The following is a 19,893-nucleotide window of genomic DNA, read 5'->3' as shown; positions in this document are numbered from 1 at the left end:
GAGATTGGTTACATTATTACCAGATTAATGAGACCTTTAAGCAGGACAGGAAACTAGGATTCCAGAAGGAGAGGTCAAAGCTAGAAACAGAATTGTTAGAACCCAATACTAAGAATTTGTCTAGAATGTATAATCTGCTGCTAAAATGGAACACACAGGATGAAACGGTCAAATCAGCTATGATTAAGTGGGCACAAGATATTGGTCATGATATTATGTTTGCTGACTGGGAGCAGTTATGGACCACAGGTATTAAATTCACGGCATGTAGTGCCTTAAAAGAGAATATAATGAAAATGATCTATAGGTGGTATATGACCCCAGTCAAGCTTGCAAAGATATATCATTTGCCCAATAACAACTGTTGGAAGTGTAATGAATGCGAAGGAACTTTTTATCATCTTTGGTGGACCTGCCCGAAGATTAAGGCCTACTGGGAAATGATCTATAATGAAATTAAGAAAATCCTTAAGTGGACATTTGCAAAGAAACCGGAGGCTTTTCTCTTGGGCATGGTAGGCCAAATGATTTCAAAGAAAGATAGAACATTTTTTATGTACGCAACAACAGCAGCAAGAATTCTTTTGGCAAAGTACTGGAAGACTAAAGAACTACCTACTCTGGAAGAATGGCAGACCAAGGTGACTGAATTTATGGGACTGGCAGAGATGACCGGCAGAATTCGTGACCAGAGGAGAGAGACAGTGGAAGAGGACTGGAAAAAATTTAAAATTTATCTTAAAAATTGTTGTAAAATTTCGGAATGTTAAGATGTCAAGGGATTTGATATAAAGAATTACAGCTGTAAAAATTTAAGCTTAAGAAAATTTTAAAGAGAATTAAATATAAAAATGGATGAAGGATTGCTAAAAAAATTTAAAACAAGGATGCAGTGAAGGGGAGGTATGGGGAAGTCGTCTTATGTTTGTTTGTTTTTTGTTTATGTTGTAAAATTAATAAAAATTATTAAAAAAAAGAAAAGAAACAAGAACAACATTTTCAGGAGTATATTCATCTTAATTGCCACCATTCTTCCCGACCATGAAAGTTTTACCCTATTCCACATGTCTAAATCCTTTTTTATCTCTTTCCAAGTTGTAATATAGTTATCACCAATTAAATTTATATTTTTCATAGTTAACCAAATTCCCAGATATTTTACTCTTTTTACCACTTTAATTCCATTTTGTAACTCTAATTGCTCTCTTATATTTTTCCCCAGAATTTTAGTCATCATTTTGGTCTTTATTTTAACTTGAAACCAGATACTTTACCAAATTCCTCTAATAGTTCCAAGTCTAACACCAAGTCTTCTGCATACACTTTCAGTTTGTATTACTTAATACCAATTTTAATTCCTCGTATCTCTGATGTTGTCCTTATTTTATTTGCAATTACCTCCAACACCATTATAAATAGAAGAGAAAATAGAGGGCACCCCTGTCTCGTTCCCTTCAATATTTTAAATGAGTCTGTTAAATTATTGTTGATAATCAATTTGGCTGTTTGGTTCGAGTAAATCGCTCTTATTCCCTCCATAAATGTGCCCTCTAGCCCCGCCATCTCCATACATTTTAATAAAAACTGCCATGGTACATTATCAAATGCTTTTTCAGCATCGATAAAAATCAGCGCCGCAGGTATTTCATTCTTAAGTTCCAGATACTCAATAATATTTATAATATGCCTTACGTTATCCTTTAGTTGTCTATTCGGGAGAAATCCTGCTTGATCGCTGTGTATAAGATTTGTTAAACATTTTTAAGTCTATTTGCCAATACTTCTGCAAAAATTTTGTAATCATTGTTTAGTAATGATATGGGTCTGTAATTTTTTATATTCAATCTATCAGTGTCGGGTTTGGGAATCATCGTAATATAATCGTAATAAAAAAATTGTTACATTTTGTCACCATCTTCATAAGGTCCAGTGACTTCCCATCAACTCCATAAATCTTCAAGTATTTATTTGCTTAATGCACTGTTTATCTAAGTTATTGCTATTAAACATTAAGAGATTTATATTTTCTTACATAAGATAGTTTTTATACATGCCCCATTTTTCAATAAACCTTTGATCTGTATATTCTCTAATTTTCCCTGTTAATTTAGCCAATTCTGCATATTCCATTAATTTTTGTTGCCATTCCAACTTTGATGGTACTTTCCCTCCTTTCCAGTTTGAGGCTATCAGGATTCTTGATGCTACAGTGGCATATGAAAATATTTCCCTTGCATTCTTGGGTATGTCAGAACCTGAGATTCCCAGAAGGAAGGTCTCTGGGTTTTTTAAGAACGAAACTTTAAACATTCTTTTAAGTTCTGTATAAACTATGTCCCAGAACTCACTAATTTTTTTGCATGTCCACCACATATGCAATGTTGTTCCTACTGCTTCTCCACATCTCCAACATTTATTTGTAACGTAGGGTTAGGGTTAGGTTTTTTGTTAATTTTTTGTTAATATTTTTATTTTTTTTATTTTTAAGAGAGAGACTGACTGCGTCAGACCAACACGGCTACCTACCTGAATTTAGGATAATACATTTAGGAGAATACATTTTAGAAAGAGTTTTCACATTTGAGTTTATCAGATCTGTTTCTAGTCCGGAGGGTTCTGCCGCAAATCCCTTTTTTTAATCTGCTTTGAATGTATTGAAGCCAATCAGACAAATATTCTCTTATTTCATCAAAGTTTTTAAGTTTCATTTTTTTCATTTTGAGTTCTCTTCTTAATTGCATTTTGTTGTATCAAAAATCCTCTCATAACCGCTTTACTTGCATCCCAGATCACTCTTTTTTCAACAGTGGTGTTCATATTTATCTCAAAATAATCTCTCAAGGTTTTTTGGGCCTTCTTGGTCACTTCTTCATTCCTAAACAAAGCATCATTCATCCTCCATCTGAAGGAACCAATTGGCGTCAATTTCATTTCCATCTTCACAGCATTATGATCAGAACAAGTTTGGGGGCAAATTTCCACTTTGCTGGTCTTGGGAACCAGTCCTCTAGTTACCCAAATTTGGTCAATTCTTGTCCATGTCATTTTAGCCTCCAAGAAGAAAGCTCCCTCTCTTCCTAGAGGGTTCTTCATTCTCCAGATGTCAACTAAATCCATATTTTCAGTCATGTCAAAAAATGTTTTTGGTAGTCTACCATCTTTGGTAACTACCTGTCTCTGTGCCTTGTCCATATTTGTAGACACCACTCCATTCATATCTCTCATCAAAATCATATTGTAATCCAAATAGTCCATCAAAGTCTCATGTAGTTTCTTAAAAAATTCCACTATTCCTTCATTTGGTGCATAAATGCCTACTATCAAAAATTTATCTCCTTGTGACTGGATTTCAATTGCAATAAATCTTCCTTGATCATCTTTAAATATAAATTTCGGTGATAGGCTCTCCATTGCATATAGGAGAACTCCTCTTTTTTTAACTTTATCTGATAAAATAAATTCAAGGCCCAGTCTTTTATTACTCAGTATCTTCCTGTGTAGCCTTATCACATGTGTTTCTTGTAGACAAATCAAGTCCAATTGTTCCTTTTTCAATAAATGAAAGACTCTGCGCCTTTTTTCGGGGGAGTTCAGTCCATTAACATTCCAACTTAATATTTGCAATGCCATGATGTAATTACTCTGATTTTCCTCCAACTGCACCCAGTGCTTGCTCTTCTTCTGTTGGTGGTGTTGGTATCACATTCACTGAATTGTCCAGTCCAAAGTGTAGTTTTGCTATGTCCAATATTCCTCTTTTTGGTGATCTTCTGTCCAATGCTTTTTGTTCTAGTCCTCTGTCTGGTGATCTTCTGTCCGATGCTCTTGACTCTTTTCCAAGCTCCTTCTGCAGGTCTTCTTCGAAGTTATTCAAAAATTTAACTTTATCTTCTACTGATCTTATTTTTATTTTCCTTCCTTTGAAACTGAAGGATAGACCTTGGGGAAATTCCCACCTAAAATTGATTTTGTTCTTTCTCAGCAGGGCAACCAAGTCACTGTAATTGGACCTAAGATCCAAAAGATATTTCGGGATGTCTTTAAAAATTTCCACTCTTGACTGTAGTACTTCCAGAGGCTTCAGGTAATGCCAGCCCAAAATTTTATCTCTCTCTTCTTTAGTTCAGAGGGTAATCAAACAGTCTCTTATTCTATTCTTCTCTTTCTTCCCTCCTCTTCCTAGTCTAAAGGCTCTCACAATTTCAAAGCCCTCCTGCTCAAAATCCAGGTCCCAAAAATCCACAAGCTCCTGCGTGAGAAAATCTATTAAACTATCCTTCTCCAATTCAGGTAGAGCTCTGATCCTCAAATTTGTCTGTTTTTCCTTAAGCTCAATCATAGAAAGCGTCAACCTATGATCCTCAAGTTGCCTCTGTAGGACTGGTACACTCTCTTTTTCCAATTGTGTATTTTTACCTTCCACAACAGCTACCTTTTCCTTGGCTTCTTCTGCAGTCTGCCGTATCAAAGTAGATTCCTGTATCAATTTCCCAATAGATTCTGTATTAGTATTCACCTTTTGTCCCAATTTATTTAAAGTTTCTGTATTAAGGTCAATTTTGGCAGCTGCAGCATCCACTTTTTTATTAAGCTGTTCCAATGAAGCATTTATCTTACTTAATGCAAGCGCTAGGGCCTCTTCTGATGACATTCCTCTTGGTTTAGAAAGTGCTAGTACAGCCGCAGAGGAGACAGAGGGGCCAGATGCTGAGGCTCTCCTAGTTTGTTGCCAAGTCTTCCCAGATCTTGTTGTTTTTTCTGGGATTGACGAATCTGTTTTTTCCTTCCCATCTGCCATAACACTTGAAAAGTCCAAGGTCAATCCCACAGTCAGACAGTTTTTATTTTTTCAACTGGAAAGTCCCTAATGTAGCTCTTGTAGCAATTACAAAGGTTTCCTCTAGAGGGAAACAGTTGCTTTTTTTTTAACACAGTTAAAAATTAGTTTCAGTTTTCAGATACTTTTACTCCTTTTAAACTCAGACGGAGACAATTGAAACAATGTAGCTCTCTATTTTGCTAGCTGTCAACACACGTTCTATTCAGTCAATGAACATTCCAATACACAACAGTCTTATTTGGCAGTCCGTTTCCAGGTTAAGAGCAGTGGTATATAATTTCCTTCACTCTCTCCTGCAGGAATATATACAGTCCAAACCCTCCCCCCTTTTCTCCCGCTTCCCAGGGGGTTTAAAATTTTTCCTTTTCTGGTGAAAGTTCAATCATTTACAGTAGACTTTCCAGGGCTCTAGCTTGCAACCTCTTTGCTTTGATCTATTTACAAAAAGGGGAGGCGGACTTCCTGTTTTGAGCCTCCCCACTTCGGTACCAAATTAGAACTTTTTAAAGGTCCAATTCTTCACTTTACTCACGGGTAGTTGCTTTTAAATCAAATTGTCCACAGGAAAAAGTCAGCGCTCTCCGGCAACGGCTGTGCGGCTTCGCTCCATGGAAAAAGCAGTCGATTCGAAGCACCACGCCGCTCACCCCACGTCGCTCCGGACCCCCGAAACCGGGTTTCCCCGTGAGTAGGGGGGCGCTAAAGGAGCCTGCCGAATCCCACGTTCACAGGCTTCACCTGCCTGTGATTTTTGAAGGGTCTCCGCCTTCGCCGTGACAGCCAGACCCGAATTTCCACAAGGCAAATTCCTCCCGATCAGAGGAATTCCGCCATTGCCGATGGCGCTAACCCAGAAGTCAAAGTTTTTAAGTTTCAATTGGTTCTCTTCCTCCTTTAATAATAGTTTATATGCTGGCCAATTTTCTCTCATGTTCTTTCTTTTTACGGCCGTCGCTTCTAGAGGTGATATCCACCAGTTTTGGGTTCCAACAGTTCTTTATATTTCGCCCAGACCGTATAAAGCGGTTTTCTTATGATATGCTTTAAGAAGTTCTTGTGAATCTTGACTTTGTAGTATCCTAAGTACGCATGCCAACTGTATCAGTTGTCATGGCCTTCTAAATCTAAAAGGTCTGGGTCTTGTAATACACACCACTCCCTAATCCAAGTAAAACAGGCCATCTCATAATATAATATTATACCTGGCAGGGAACCCTCCCCCTTTCTTTAATGTCAACCAATAGTTTATGTTTAATTCTTGGTCTTTTACCCTGCCAGATGAATTTGGAAATATCTCTTTGCCATTTTTGGAGGCAGTCTGCCTTTACCTTATATGCTTTTTCCCTTAGAGTTTATTTCTTTTATGTTTTTATCTTCTCTTATTTTTTTGTTCAACACCTCCATAACCAAAATAAATATCAGTGGGGATAGTGGACATCCTTGTCTTGTTCCTTTTCTTATTACACATTCTTCTGTGATGTTACCATTGATAATTATTTTTGCACGTTGGTCTGAATAAATAGCCTCAATTCCTTTACAAAACTGTTTGCCAAATTCCATTTGTTGTTTTTTTAAAAATGATATTTATTACTTTTAAAGCTTACAAAATAGGGGGAAAAGAAAGAAAGAAAGAAGGAAAGAAAAAAGAAAAAAAAGCAATACAATACACAACCTAACTAAACACATTAAACTAAACAAAACCTTATCCCTAACCCTATCCCTAAACAAAATAAAAACAAAAACAATTTAAAAACATACATCACACCTTTCCCATACTCTATTTTTCATTCCCTTGTTTCATCGACCTCCTTTCTATAAATAAACTTTAAATTTTCCAATCTTCTTCCACCATCTCTTCTCCCTGGTCTCGGATTCTGCCAGTCCTTTCCGTCAATTCCATATAGTCCATCAACCTGGAGATCTTATGTCCGAGGCTCTTAACTCTTTTCCAAGTCCCTTCTACAGGTCTTCTTCATATTCTTTAATGCTAAAGAGCAGGTCTCGGGGAGACTCCAACCTAACAATGCTTTTGTTCCTTCTCGACAGGTCAGCCAAATTTCCATAATTAAAGTTAAGATCCATAAAGCATTTCAGAACATGTTTCAAGCTTCCTCCAAATCCAAAGGCCCCCAGAACTTCCATCTCCTCCTGACCCAAGCCCATATCCCAAAAGTCCATTAATCCCTGCATAGAGGGATCTTTCCAACTTTCCTTCTCCAATCCAAGCCAGTCTCCGATCCTCAAAATCTGACTTTTTCTAGATTCAATCATAAAAGGCCTCAACTTATAGTCCTTGTATTACTTTAGGTTCGACAACAACAGCTTTCTCCTTCTCCTCCACAGTTTGTCCTTCCAGAGTAGATTCCTGTACCAAGTCCTGAGTAATTTCTGTGTTGGTACTCACTTTTTGACTCAAATTAATCACTTTTTGTCCCAAGTTGTCAGTTTTAGAGGTCATATCATTTATCTTCTTATGAAGCTATTCCAGCGAATAGCTTATCTTACATAATGCAGTCACTATGGCTTCTCCTGTCAACATTTTTATTTTATTTTTTTTTTAATTTTAAAAAAATATTTATTTATACAACAAGAAAAAACAAGAAAACACACACACAAAAAACCCCCCCACAAGTATCAAATTACACACAAATTACAAAAATAACCATAGACGCGTAATTTTCTTGACAAACAATAAAACATCTATTGGTCTTAACACTAAAGACCCAACTTCCCGTCTATTCCATATTTCAAGTTCAAATTACTTATTGCCAATACACATTTTTTTTCATAATTAAACTTATTCTCAATAAATCTAATTTCTTCTCTCTACCTAGCAACTATTACTGAAGTTCCTCGAATGCTGCAACAGAATTTAAACTACTATATTTGTTTTTCAGATATTCTTTGAAAACCTCCCATTTAGAAACAAATTCCTGTTTGGATTTATTCTTTATTTTTTCTGATAAACCATCTAATTCGGCATATTCTGTCAGCTTTTGGATCCAATCTTGTATAGAGGGGATTTCATTACTCTTCCATTTTGCTGCGATCAAAACTCTTGCTGCCGCCGTCGCATATAAAAAGATACCCTTCCTCTTTTGTGGAATATCCAAATCTGTTATTCCCAGGAGGTAGGCCTCTGGTTTTTTATTGAATGAGATCTTTAGAATTTTTTGCAGTTCTGCGTGTATACTCTCCCAGAATACCTGTATTTTCCTACATGTCCACCACATATGGTAGAATGTTCCTGAGTCTCCGCATCTCCAACAATTGCTTGACACATTTTTATACATTTTTGAGAGTTTCCATGGTGTTAGATACCATCGATGTTGCATTTTTTGAAAGTTCTCTCTAATCGTGTAACAATTTGTGAATTTCCAGTTGATCTTCCATAAATTTTCCCATTGGGCCATGGTTATTGAATGGCCAAAATCCTGAGACCACCTCACCATTGCCACTGTTACCTCCTCCTCCTTGACTGTCCAGTCAAGGAGGAGTCGGTAAGTTTTGGAAAGAGTTTTTCTTTTAGAATTTACAAGATCAGATTCGAATCGGGAAGTTTCTACTGAGAACCCCTTTTGTTTGTCAGATTTAAATTTTTCAAATAACTGATGGTATTGGAACCAGTCTGAAATGTGTTCTCTTATTTCCTCAAATTTTTTTAATTTTATTTGGTTATCTTCATTTTTTAGAAGTATTTTATATGTTGGCCAGCTTTCCTGAGTATTTTTCCGTTTTACTGCTATGGCTTCTACTGGAGAAGTCCACCACGGGACTTTAGGCTCCATCAGGTTTTTATATTTTTCCCATACAGCAAAGAGTGACTTTCTTATTATATGGTTGGTAAAATTTTTATGGATTTTCGCTTTTCCATATATTAGGTAGGCGTGCCATCCCCAACGGTTGTCAAAACCTTCCAGGTCCAGGAGGTCCGGATCCTGCAACGTGCACCAATCTTTTAACCAGGTGAAACAGGCTGCCTCATAATAAAGTTTTAGGTCGGGTAGGGAAAAGCCTCCTCTCTCTTTTATGTCTATTAAGATCAGGTGTTTAATCCTGGGTTTCTTCCCTTCCCACAAAAATTTGGAAATTTCTCTTTGCCATATCTTGAGACAACCTGCTTCACCAAGTATCGGAATCATTTGAAATAAAAAGATTAATTTTGGAAGCACATTCATCTTTATAATGGAAATCCTACCGAGAAATGTTAATTTTAGTTTACTCCAGGTTACCAAGTTTTTTCTAATCTCTAGCCAAGTTTTGGTGTAATTGTCCTGAAATAAGTTTATGTTCTTAGGGGTGATCCAAATACCCAAGTATTTCGCTTTGGAAGAGATTTTCAAGCCCAATATTTTTTCTAAGTCGTCCTTTTCTTCTGCGGTTACATTTTTGACAAGCATTTTTGTTTTTGTAATATTCAGCTTAAAGCCTGCCACTTCTCCAAATTCTTTAATCAATTCCAACACTCTTTTCAGACTTTCTTTAGGGTTTTCAGTCATAACGAGTAGATCGTCCGCGAAAGCTTTAATTTTATATGTTTTGTTTCCCAGAGTGATGCCTTTAACAAGCTGATCCCTTCTTATCTGATTGTTCAATACTTCCATCACCAAGATAAATATCAGTGGAGACAGTGGGCAGCCCTGTCTGGTTCCCTTGTTTATTTTGCATTCCTCAGTAATTCTTCCGTTGATGATCAATTTTGCATATTGTTCTGAGTAGATGGCATTTATTCCTTTACAAATATTTTCTCCCAGTCCGATTTCTTCCATTAATTTTTTCATAAACTTCCAGGACACATTATCAAAAGCTTTTTCAGCGTCTACCAACATAATAGCTGCTGGTTTATCAATTTTAATATCCAAATATTCTAATACATTAATCACACATCTAATATTGGATTGCATAAATCGTCCGGGAAGAAATCCGGTTTGATCTTTATGAATTATCTCTTTCAGCACCATTTTTAATCTATTTGCAAGAATGTCTGCAAATATCTTGTAATCATTATTTAGCAGTGCAATGGGTCTGTAATTGGCCATGTTTGAGGCTTCTGTTCCTTGTTTATGGATAAGAGTAATAAAGCTGTCCTTCCAGGTTTTCGGAAGTTTTCCATTTGCCAGAATATTATTCATTAGGTCTTTCATGGGAAGAAATAATGCTTGTTCTAACTTTTTATAGTAATTAGCTGGAAGACCATCTGGGCCCGGTGTCTTTCCTAATTTTGATCTCTGTATAGCTTGTTGCACCTCCATAGCTGTTATTGGTGAGTTCAAGATTTCAGTTTTTTCCTTAGGTATTATTGGTAGTTTATTTTTGCCCAGATAATCAATTATTTTTTCCAGAATCTCTGGACCTTCATTATATAGTTTTCCGAAAAAACTAGCAAAGTTTTTACTAATTTCCTTAGGTTCTTGAATCCATTTGTCTTCAATTTTAATTTTATTGATAATTCTATCTTCTTTTTTCTTCTTTAATTGCCAGGCCAGAAGTTTACCAGGTTTATTTGCAAACTCAAAGTTTCTATGTCTCAACCATTTTATCTTCCATTCTATCTCTTCATTTATTATCATGGAGAATTGCGTCTGTAAGATTTTTATACTTTGCTTAATTGGTTCATCATCTGGTTTTTGGAAAAGGATCCTTTCCTTTTTTCTAATTTCCTCCCAGATCTCCATTTTCTTCTTCTCCTTTATTTTCCTTTGGAATGCGTTTTGTTGTATAAAGAAGCCTCTTATGACGGCTTTACCCGCGTCCCAAACCGTCTCTAGATCTACTCCTTGATTTAAATTAAACTTAAAATATTCTTCTAAGATTTGCTTGGCCTTCTGTACAATTTTTTCATCGTTTAACATACTCTCATTAAGTTGCCACCTTTTAACCTTTTCTTCTTTTCCTTTAAAGTTAACCCAGACCGCGCTGTGGTCAGAAATTGTCCTTGGGTGGATTTCTGCTTTTGTAATATTATTTAATAAATCCTTTGTTGTCCAGATCGCGTCGATTCGTCCCGCCGATTTATGTGGCTCTGAGTAATGTGTAAATTCTTTCTCTGTTGGGTTCTTAAACCTCCAAGCGTCGAACAAATTCAGGAGTTCTATTAGTTGGAAAAATGTAGTTGGGAGTTTGTTCTGCCTCTTTTCTTTCTTCTTTATTGTCCTGTCCATGTTTGGATTGACTACTCCATTAAAATCTCCTAATAATATAATTTTTTCCCCTATATATTCTATGACTTTTTCTTCCAGGAATTGATAGAATTCGGATTTTCTTTCATTTGGTGCATAGATTCCAATAACTATCACTTTTTCATTATTGATCTTAACCTCTATAATCACTGTTCGGCCTTTTTCATCATTATAAAGCAGTTTTGGCTCCAGCTGAGGTTTTACATAAATTACCACCCCTCTCTTTTTTTCTTTACTTGATGCAATAAACTCAAGCCCCAATCTCTTATTTATTAATACTCTTTTATGTTTTTCCGCTACATGAGTTTCTTGCAGACAGATTAGATCATATTTTTGCTTAACCAGAATATGTTCCACCTTGTTCCTTTTTGATTTTTCATTTAATCCATTTACATTCCAAGTAATAAATTTATAATCCATACTTTATTTCTTATGATATGTCAACAGGTTTAAAAAAATAATAATAAAATTACACATTCAAGGCCTCAGTATAATTTAATAAATTCCCTTCTTAGATCTGTCTCCTAACTCTCAACTGTTTGTTCAATATCCTCTGATTCTCCCAACAATTGCCGTTTTCCTCCGAGGTCTTTTCGGTACTTTCTCCAGAACTTGTCTGCATCTAATGCCGACAGGCACTTTCTACGTTTCCCTTTGAAGAAAAAAGAGATGCCTTCCGGGTACTCCCACCTATAGTCCACTGCCTTTGCCTTTAATGCCTCGGCCAGAGGTCTATAAGCTTCTCTCTTTTTTATCAACCGATTTGGAATAATCTTGTGGACGATAATATCATTTCCTTCTGATTGAAATTTCTTCTTGTTACTAGCTTGTAAAATTCTGTTTCTGAAATCCATAGAGTTAAAAGAGACTAAACAATCAGCCGGCCAGTTGTTTACTTTTGCTACATTAGATTTGACTCTGAATGCTTTTTCTATTTTTTGTGCTACTTCTGCTTCTTCTAGGTCTAACCAAGCTGCTAGCTCTTTTGAGATTTTTTTCTCAGTTGCTTCCTCTGCGTCCTCCGTTAGTCCTCTGAATCTTAGGGTATTCTCCCTTCTCTGCATTTGCAACATCGCAATAGAGTCCAAAGTTGAATCCTGCTGTGCTTTCAGATCTGCTGTTTCTTTCCTTATCTTATCGCATTCCTTTTTCAACTCTCTATTTTCATTTTGTAATTTTTTCTGAGCTTCCTCTAGGTTCTGTGTTTTACCTTTAAGGTCTAGCACTATTTTCGTCAGTTCTGAATTTTTTTGTACTAAATTGTTGACCTGAGTTGATAACTCAGCTGCTATTTTCACATTTTCATCTATTTTGGCTCCCATTGAAATAAGTTTTTCTTCTGTTGCTTTTGCCTTTTCATTTACATTATTTTTTAAATCTTGGATATCTTTCTTCAAACTTAAAATTAATTCTCTCATATCTAATGGTTGATCCATGTCAATTACAGAAGTTCTCCTGATTTGTGAGGCTGATACTGCCGCAGAACCTGACACGGTTGTTTTTTTACCATACATCACTAAGAAATTCAATTAGCTCACTAGGTAATTTGTTCTCTTCCCTTCTGTCTTACAGATTGGATATCAATTAAGTTCAATCTTTCTTGATACAATCGTGTCAATATTAATTAATGAATGTCAATTAAGTTCGATCTTTCTTAATACAATTACGACAATTTTACCAGTCTGATCGTGATCTCTGGCCTATGTATCCACTATTTTTTTTATATATTCCCAGTTTCACTAAATATATTTTAAATTGATTATGAACAATTATCTAATTAGTTACAGCCAAATATCAATACAGCAATATCACAAATTCATCAGATCAAATAAATATAAGTGATTGCAATCCTTGCATTTACTTAATCCTTCAGGGTAATAGATCAAATGTATAATTCTTTAAACAGGTTAGCGGTTCAGTTAGTCTGCACCTTGCAACAAAGCTAATGACATCTGATGCTGTCAACATTTTTAAATGGTCCAAGGTCAATCCCTGGTTCTCACAATTTCTTATCTTGCAGCTGGAGATTCCTCAGTTACACTCCTGTAACAGTTTCAAAAGCTCCCTCTAGAGGGAAACAGTCTCCACTTGTATCAATCCTTTCAAGCACAACTCAAGCAATAAAGTTAGTTTCAATTTAAGTTACTTTTCCTCCTTTTTAAATGCAGAAGGGGACAATGGAAACAGTATCTTTCTCTTATTCAGCTAGCTGTCAAATACATTCTGTTCACAGTCAATGAACTCTCCCAAAACGTCCCTCTTTTTGGCAGCCCATTTCCAGGTTCAGAGCAGTGGTAATTTGATTTTTCACTCTCTCCTGCAGGCTCACTAGGTCCAAAATTTTCCCCCTCTTCTCCTGCTTCCAAGGGGGGGTTGATAATTTTAACCGATGGAAATTTAATCCTTTGCCAAAGGCTTTCCGAGACTTTAGCTTGTAACATCTTTGCTTCAATCTATTTACAAAAGAGGAAGGTGAACTTCCTGTTTATTATTTTTTTAAAATGATATTTTATTAGATTTCAACAAGAAAAAAGTTACAGAACAATAAACAAAAAAACACAAGAAAAATACAAAAACCAAAATTTAACATAAAAAAGGAAAAGGAAAAGGAAAAATAAAGATCCTTCTTTTCAGTTTCTTACCGTTCATTTACTTATTTTCCTGACTTCCTCTCACCTCCCTTTTTTGTATTCCATTTAAAAGTTGGTTCAGCAAATTCATACCCTCTTAATTTACCCTTAATTGTTTATCCTCATATGTTATAACTTTAGATTTTCATCTAATATCAATCCATTCTTGCAAATTCTTATTTTACCTTGTTACTAGGACCACTTCATTTCATTTCAACATCATTAACATTTGAAAATTTTACAGTTCAATTTACCATTAATTTCTTTAACCTTATCTTACCTTCAAAATTAAAATTTCGAGATTTAAACCATATTTAAACTTAACTCCTTCAAACCTTTCTGCTAAAGCCAATTAATTCCTTTCCAGCACATTTTAGTATTTCATTAGTATTACACTAATTCCAAAAATAAAATGATATATAAAAGAGAAATTCTCATTCTGGTTTTATCCAACGTCCCTTCTTCCTGGTTTCGGATAATGTCAGTCCTTACACCATTGTATCCTGTCCATCAATCGGGTGTTCTAATATCTGAGGCTCTCAGGTCCCTTCTATGCCCCCTCTGCAGGTTTTCTTGATCCTGTTTATACTTGCACACATCCTTGTCCCTTGTTGGATTCTTGCATATTTTCTTCCCTTTCTCCTTGGGGAGTGAATCTCCAGGGAGTTCCACACAGTAATATTCTCCATTTTCTTTTATCAGGTTGTCCCATTCCCCGGTAATCCACTCCCCAATGTTTAATTTATAATCCAAAAAGTAGTTGTTCCAAAAATAATCATCAACTTGTTTCACAGTCCCACCAGAGCTAAAGGCTTCCTTAACTCCAAAGTCTTGCAAATGTTCTCCAAGTTCAGTCTTCCAATATTGCAACTTTTGGTCATGCGGGATTTTGAGTCTCTGTATCTTTTGAGGTGCAATCGCAACCTCTTCCATCTTCCTCTGCCCTTGAACTTGCCTTGTTAAACCAGTTTCCTGAATTGGTTGTTGTAAGATTTCTTTAACTTCGTTTCCTGTTAGTTCATCTTTGCTAGCTGCAGCAGATATAAAATCCAACTTTTGGTTCATCAAGGTCACTTTCTCATCCAACTGCTGCAGCACAGCATTTATTTTGCCAAGGGCAGCAAGTAAGACTTCCTCCCTGTTCATTTCTGTCAAGGTCAAATAGCTGGTCCCACGGTCTGATTTTCACAGCTGTTATATCTTCCCTATGAATTGCAACAAACACGCTGGCTAGCTCCCTCTGGGGATACAATTACTATTTAACGTCCATCTTTAAAGTGTATCCAACAAAGGGAAATTTACTTTCGATTTTCAAATATTTTGTTTCCTTTCAATATAATGCAAGCAAGCAGAAAGCAGCATTAGAATTATTTTATTTCTCTTTTGGTTCTATCTGTCAATAGTTCTTCCGTTTTCAATTAATAGGCATCACCGACAATTTCTGTCCTGACATTCCGTCCCCAGGTTTGGGACGATGGAAGCTTGTATTCTTTCACTCTCTCTGCAGGATTAAAAGGTCAAAATTTCTTCCCCCCCTTTTCTCCTGCTGTCAAGGGGGGTTTTGATGGGTATAGATGCAGGAAAATTCAATCTTAAAATCAATTTTCCCGGCTTTTTAGCTTGTAAGATCTTTGCTTCAGTCTATTTACAAAAAGCGGAAGGTGGACTTCCTGTTTACACCTTCCCGCTTCGATGCCAAATTCAAGTTTGTTCCTTTGATCAAAGGGGCGATTCCTTTGATCTCCCGATCTTTCAATTGTCCTACTCACGGGTTGTTGTTTAAGAGCCAAATTGTCACAGGAAAGAGGACAGTGCTCTCCGACATCAGCTGTGCAGCTTCGCTCTGCAGAAGTAGCGATTGACTCTCAGCACCGTGCCAGCACCCCGTCTCGCTCCGGAGCCCTTTGCAGGGTTCCTTTGCCGATCGGGGGGCGCAAAAGGTGCCCACCGAGTCCCACGGTCGCAGGCTTCACCCGCCTGCGGTTTTCGAGAGGGTCCCTGCTTCGCTGCAGCGGTAGGACCCGATTTCTGCGAGGCTTTCTCCCTCTAGATTAGAGGGAATCCGCCATTGTCGGTGGCGCCGCCTCCGGAAGTCCGTGGACTTCCTGTTTAAAACCTTCCCGTTTCGGTGCCAAATTAAGGTATTTAAAGATCCAAATTTCCGTTCTACTCATGGGTTGTTGTTTAAAGTCCAATTGTCCACAGGAAAAAGTCAGTGCTCTCTGGCAACAGCAATGCGGCTTCACTCCGTGAAAGAAGCAGTTGATTCAAAGCATCGCGCCACTCACCCCACGTCACTCCAGATCCCCAAAACAGGGTTTCCCCGCGAGTAGGGGAGGCGCAAAAGGTGTCAGCCGAATCCCAGGTTCACAAGCTTCTTCTGCCTGTGATTTCAGTGGGTCTCCGCCTTAGCCGTGGCGGTTCAGACCCTACTTTCCATGGAGCAAGTTCCTCCCGATCAGAGGAGCTCTGCCATTGCCGGAGGCACCAACCCGGAAGTTCCATTCCATTTGTTGTAACATTTTTTCATAAATTTCCAGGATATGTTATCAAACGCTTTTACTGCGTCCACTAGCATTAATAAACCTGGTTTCCAGGTATTCCAAAATTTGGAAACATTTCTAATGTTATTTTGCATCTGGCCAGCCTGGTCCTTAAGAATATTTTTCAGCCTTTCTGAGATTATGTCCACAAATATTTTGTAGTCATTGTTTAGAAGAGCAATTGCTTGCGTCCCATAGTTTTAATGTCTGTTCCTTGGTTCAAGTTATATTCAAAAATTCTTTTAATGCTACCCTTGCTTTTTGAAGGACAATTTCATCATTTAGCAAACTCTCATTTAGTCTCCATCTGCTCACTCTTCTCTCCGCTCCTGTCATCCATACCCATACCGGGTTATGGTCTGAGATTGTTCTTGGCTGGATTTCCACCTTATTTACATTTATTAATAGCTCTTTCAAGGTCCAAATGGTGTCTATTTGTCCCACTGAATTATTAGGTTCAGAGAAATGTGTGAATTCCTTTCTAGTAGGGTATTTAAATCTTCATATATCATTCATATATCTTTACAAGAGGGGGTGGTCCCTGCCTTTTGAAGGAGGCAGTGGTAAAACCACTCCTTAAGAAACTTTCCCTGGATTCAGAAAACCTAACTAACTACTGGCCAGTTGCTAATCTCCCTTTCCTGAGCAAGGTTCTGGAGCAAGTGGTTGCAGACCAGATCCAGACGCTTTTGGAAGAAACTGATTTTCTGGATCCATTTCAATCGGGGTTTAGGCCTAGTTTTGGTACAGAAACTGCTTTGGTTGCTCTGTATGATGACCTCTGTTGAGAGAGAGAAGGGAAACATGTCCTTGTTAATTCTTCTCGATCTCTCAGTGGGTTTTGAAACCATCAATCATGGTATACTTCTGGATTGACTCTCTGAACTAGGGGTGGGTGGCACTGCTTTACAGTGGTTCCAGTCCTACTTGGTTGGTCGTTCCCAGAGGGTGTTACTTGGGGAATGCTTTTTAGTCCCATGGGACCTTCAGTGTGGGGTTCTGCAGGGCTCAAACCTACCCCCCATGTTGTTTAACATCTACATGAAACTGCTGGGTGGAGTTAACCTGAGGTTTGGAGTACATTGTCAGCAGTATGCTGATGACACTCAGCTCTATTTCTCCTTTACATATGTAGATGAGGCAGTGGAAGTGATGGACAAGGCTCAGGTGGCCTCAGTGGCCCGGAGTGCTTTCCATCAGCTTCAGCTAGTGGCCCAGCTACACCCCTGTCTGGACAATGATAGCCTAACTACTGTTGCCTATGCTCTTGTAACCTCAAGGTTAGATTACTGCAATGTGTTATACATAGAGCTGCATCTGAAGACAGTGCGGAAACTTCAGCTAGTGCAGAATTCAGCAGCCAGGTTGCTCACCAGAGCAAGACAGTTTGAGCATATTATACCAATCCTGGTCCAACTGCACTGGCTACAAATTAGTTTCTGGGCCCAATTTTGACCCGTAAAGCCTTAAATGGCTCAGGACCGCAATACCTCAAGGACCTCCTTTTTCCATATGACTCTACCCGGACCCTGAGATCATCTTTTTGAGGCCCTTCTTCATGCGCCTCCTCCTCAAGAGCTCTCGAAGGTGGCAACACGAGAATGGGTCTTTTCTGCAGTGGCTCCCCATCTGTGGAATGCTCTCCCCAGGGAAATTCGCCTGGCGCCTTCATTATACAGGTTTAGTTGCCAGACAAAAACATTCCTTTTTAACCAGGCCTTTGGTTGATTTGATTGACATCCTATGCCCTTTTTGTTTTCTTTTTTGAGGGGGGGGGTGTTTGTGGGTGGTTGTTTTTATTTTGATTATATATATTTTGCTTTTGTTCTGTGAACTGCCAAGACCTCCAGGTATAGGGCAGTATATAAATTCAATAAATTAATAATAATAATAATAATAATGTCAGGGGTTCAGAAGGAGAGACACAGGAGGGGGAGCAAATGGAGAGTGAGGAGGAGGAGTACGAGGGGGGAGCAGGCAGTGACAGTGGAAAGAGTTATTCCACAAGCCTCTCCAGCGAATCGGAGGACTCACAGAAGGGAGCGCCGGTGGCCAGGGCGAGGGGGGTTCCAGGGGGGAAGCCCCAGGAGGAAGGGGCCAGCGGGGAGTCCCTGAGCAGCAGTTGGAAATCAGGACCAGCTTCCCCACCAGAGCGCAGTGGGGAGGGGGAGTCCCAGGAATCGGGACCAGTGCTCTCACCACCAGCGGGAGGAGAGGAGTCAGGTTTGGTCACGCCCACATCAGGAAGCGGGGAAACGGTCAGGAGGAAGGTTACCGGCTGGGCGCGCGCGCCAAGTTCAAATGTACAGGCGAGCGGCACAGCAGGGAGCCCGGGTAGGGAGCCAGGTCCTAAAGCCCGCCGGAAGGAAGGGGAAGACCAAGGGGGGTCAGCGTCAGAAGAGTCCAGGAAGGAGGAGACCCCAGAGGGCAGAAAGACCCAGCGAAGGAAAGAACAGCGTAGGAGGTGGAGCCGGGCGAGGATCTTAAACTGGTGTGGGAGGAGCAGTGAGTCAGAGGGGACTTAGCCGGTCTAGCGTCGAGACGTGGGTCTGCGCGCCCAGAGCCTTGAAATGGAAACTAAACTTCAATAAAGACTTTGTATATTATATCCACCGGGCGTTGGTCCTCTGTGAGCTGGGATCTAGAGGCAGACCTGACAGTAAGTCCCCTCCCCATCTTTCACCAAGAACCTCACAGCGAGGGGCGAAGATTGGTGCTTAAGGAGCTCACAAAAGCAAGGCAAGATGACTACCGAACAGCAAATGGCAGCCCTGCAAAATGCAGTGACGCGACTCAACGAGGAGATACTCGCTTCTAGGAGGAGGGAAGACGAAGCAGCTGCTGCCTGCAAGGATCTACAAGCCAGGTTGGAAGCGCTTACAAAGCAGGGGCACCCCCCCCAAAGCCAGAGGGGATTGGGCTGGGGAAGAGAGGGGGCAGCCTTGTGTCTCATTTCGATGGGAATTTGCAGCAGTACCCTAACTTCCGAGCAGACGTGCTGTTTGCGCTGCAATTGCTGGATAGAGACTTTAGAGATGAGCAGGAGAGGGTGGGATTTATATTATCTCATTTGCATGGAGAAGCAAAAGCGTGGCTGCGCAATCTGTGGAGAGATAAGGATCCGGCGCTCCGAAGTGCGGATGCCTTCATTAAAGCCATGGATTCGTGTTTTTTATCAACAATAGACATTGATATCGCCAGAAAACAGATACATGGGCTGAAACAAGGGAGAGCCACGGTGAGGGAGTATCATTCCCGCTTCTTTGGATTGGTGAATGCGCTGGGGTGGGGAAAAAATTCAGCTGCAGTCAGAGACCTTTTCTGGGAAGGGCTGAATGGAGCTGTAAAAGACGAAATTGCAAGGGGGGAGAGACCCCAGACCACCAAAGACGTTGTGGAGAGGGCACTCACGATGGGGGTTAGGCTGGAAGGACGCCCTTGGGACAAGGAGGAAGGGCATTGGGGACGCACGCCAGCGAGAGGACCGCCCCCCTTTCCCAAGGAAGCGGCGCGCGCTCGATCCATGCCTCCGCTGGGAGAGGGAGAGGAGCCGATGGAGATAGGTGGTGCTAAGGCTCAGTCCCCAGCCGGAGCCCTAACGCCGGGAGCAGTCAGATTTCGAACACACCGCCCAGGAGATGGAAGCGGAGGAAATCGCCGTCGACGAGCCCATGGAGGACTTCCCGGACTTATCACGCTGG

This window comes from Podarcis erhardii (genome assembly GCF_964252035.2).
Source record: "Podarcis erhardii genome assembly, chromosome: 5".
Taxonomy (NCBI): domain Eukaryota; kingdom Metazoa; phylum Chordata; class Lepidosauria; order Squamata; family Lacertidae; genus Podarcis; species Podarcis erhardii.
The sequence above is the reverse complement of the archived record's forward strand: the minus strand, read 5'-3'. Positions refer to the sequence as shown.